Source organism: Lontra canadensis, unplaced genomic scaffold (assembly GCF_010015895.1).
Source record: "Lontra canadensis isolate GAN:19392208 unplaced genomic scaffold, GSC_riverotter_1.0 scaffold116, whole genome shotgun sequence".
In the NCBI taxonomy this organism is placed as follows: domain Eukaryota; kingdom Metazoa; phylum Chordata; class Mammalia; order Carnivora; family Mustelidae; genus Lontra; species Lontra canadensis.
The window spans coordinates 342,557-345,575 of record NW_022631110.1 but is presented as its reverse complement, the minus strand read 5'-3'; the positions used below and the strand labels follow the sequence as shown (position 1 = coordinate 345,575).

The following is a 3,019-nucleotide window of genomic DNA, read 5'->3' as shown; positions in this document are numbered from 1 at the left end:
TGAGGTGATAAAATTAGCCCCAGGCCCCTCCATGCTCTAGCATCCTAGTTTCAGGGACGTAAGGCTTTACTGTCTCAGACATATGTTATTTTTTATGTGTCACCTCTATCGGGTCATAAACTCTTCCAGAAGAGGCCTTTGTCCTATTCATTTTTCTGTCTCTCTTATTCTCTTAACACAAACCCTGCAGAAATAATGTTTGTTGAACCGTATTCTTTCCAGCAGATTTATAACTTCCTACACCAGCAAAATGTTAACATGAAAGATTTTAATAACAACCATATTTTGGTCATACTTTTCCGTGGGGAATGCAGATGGGGCTTGACTTTCTCTTCTTGAGTTACTACCATGGCCACATAATTTATCTTCTAACCTAGGACACTTTTGAAAGCAAAAGGGAATGCTATTAATAACCACACCGGGATGATCGGCACTGGGAAGTACAGTTGCCCTGACCAGTTTGAATGTCATTAGAATTCAAATTGTTCACTAAACAGATGTGTGTGGTGGGCAGACATATTATGCCCACCCTTTATGATTGCTGACCCCAGTTATATGGCCTCTTTGAAGATAAAACAGAGCTAGGTCATTTTGTTCACCTTGGATATTATCTGAATCTTCCCTTCACCCTTGCAAAACCCAAAGCTCATCCTTCCCCACATTAGACTAGCTGACCTTTTAAAGCAAATGGAAAAAGTCCAGGAGTCTGGCTCACATTAACCCAATCAAGTTTTATCCCATTCCTTAGCTTATATGATCAGCCAGCATATCCTGTATAGAATGTAGGGGCCCTTCGTGATTCATTCGGGCAGATGAGGAAGGGGAAGGCTCTGACCCCGTATTCTCCCTCCCGATGAAAATGGCCAAGCATTTATCTTAGGGCTGGGAGATTGTAAGGCAAAAACATGCTCCTCCCACTTATATGCATTTATTTTTTGACCTGGTTCCCTCTTTCAGAGTGTATTATTTACCTCTCTATCCCAGGATCTGGCACAAAGTGGATGATTCATAGATATTTATTGAATGAATGGATGGATGGATGAACCACAGAGAAATTGCCTCTTTCCCCAGTACGGATAGAAACTGATGACCTCATGCTGAACCCCATAAGTCTTGGCACTAAAGAATACTTGAGCTGGAAAGTCTCTTCGTCTCCCTCCCTCCCCTGTCCTTCCTTCCTTCACTGAATTGTCAGTTCTACACAAGACACTGTAGCATTCTAGTCCTATGCCGCTTGTTGGAGATAGATATCTCAACCTGATGAAAGTCTATGGCCAATTGCAACCCAAAGAAAGGGAATGTAAACAGATCTACCCCAGGATCCAGCAAGTCCACTTGTAGGTATTTAATCTGAAGAAAACAAAAACGTGAACTTGAAAAGAGATCTGTACCTCCAAGTTCACTGCAGCATTATTTACAATAGCTAAGACATGGAAGCAACCTAAGTGTTGTTAACAAACAAAATTCAATGGAATAAATTTGAAGATCTAAGTGGCTTTATTAAATGATTCATAAAGGGGCACCTGGGTGGCTCAGTTGGTTAAGCGACTGCCTTCGTCTCAGGTCATGATCCCAGAGTTTTGGGATCGAGTCCTGCATCAGGCTCCCAGCTCCACAGGGAGTCTGCTTCTTCCTTGACTTCTCCCTCTCATGCTCTTTCTCACTCTCTCTCAAATGAATAAATAAAATCTTTTAAAAAAATAAAATAAATGATTCATAAATAAGACATCATCCCACCTAGCAAAGCAGAGGGGAGCTCCGATGAGCTGTACAAAATGGAAGGTTTTTATTAAAAAGGTGGGGGGGGGCACACTACTAAGAAAGTTACTAGTAAAAGAAAAGGACTGTTCTAGGCAAGGTCGCTTTCCCTCAGAGGCAAGAGAAGGGGGTTTTATCATGCAGACTACCTCATCTTTCTTTGGGGGATAGAGAGGGCCCATGTGGCCGACTCACTGGTGCTGATCAGAAAATTCCTAACTGACCAGTTATGACTACATTTTGGGGGCAGGTTGAAACTGCAATTAGATTAGGTATTAAACCCTATTTGGGGGACTCAGCCTAAGGGATGCTGTCTTGGGCCTGCGGTTTTCTTTTCAAGTGTCCACTGATGGATAACTGGATAAAGAAGATCTGAGATATATATATATGTTATCCAACCATTAAAAGAATGAAATCGTGCCATTTGCAACAACATGGATGAACCTAGAAGGCAAAATGCTAAGTGAAATGGGTCAGGAGAAAGAAAAAAAAACATATGATCTCATTTATATGTATAATCAAAAAAAACTCAAGCTCACAGATACAGAGAACAGATTGGTAGTTGCCAGAGTCAACCACCTGCCCCGGGTGGGCAAAATGGGTGAAGGGAATCAAAAGGTACAAACTTGCAGGGATAATATAAATAAGTCCATGATGTCATGTATACAACATGGTTGACGACAGTTAACAATTCTGTATCGCATATTTTAAAGTGGCTAAAAAAGCTTTGTGCAGTGGTCGTATCATAGCCGATGAGGTTTATCTGAGGCGCGATTATTGCTAATTAAGAGTTGTTAAAAGAACAGATCTTAAAAATTCTTATCACACACACAAAAAAATGGTAACTGCGTGGTGATGGATATTAACTAAACTTATGGTGATCATTTCACAATATATACAAATAATGAATCATTATGTTATACTCCGGACACTAATATAATGTTATATGCCAGTTATATCTCAATTTTTAAAAGGAAAAATAAAGTAAGGAAATGCCACACTCCCCATCTGGGATTATAATGAGCTGATGACTATAGAGGGGTTTCTCAGCTATAAAATAACCATGATCACAATTATCATCACTAAAATTCTTTCAGTTTGTCGGCATTGGGTAATTCTTTCAGAATGCTATTTTCTGAGCAGAAGAGATAAGGCTGGAAGGTTGGAAAGTTCTGTGCATGGCACTGATGATCAAGCCATTGTCTCTTCGTTCCCCAAACACAGATTGAGGACTTTGATTTCATATGTTCTGGGCACTGTG

General features: G+C 40.3%; 1 pseudogene; it reads left to right on the top strand.

The window, feature by feature from the left end:
- The first annotated feature begins 2,481 nt into the window (after positions 1-2,481).
- LOC116857043 lies at positions 2,482-2,666 on the top strand (annotated as a pseudogene).
- Positions 2,667-3,019: the final 353 nt, after the last annotated feature.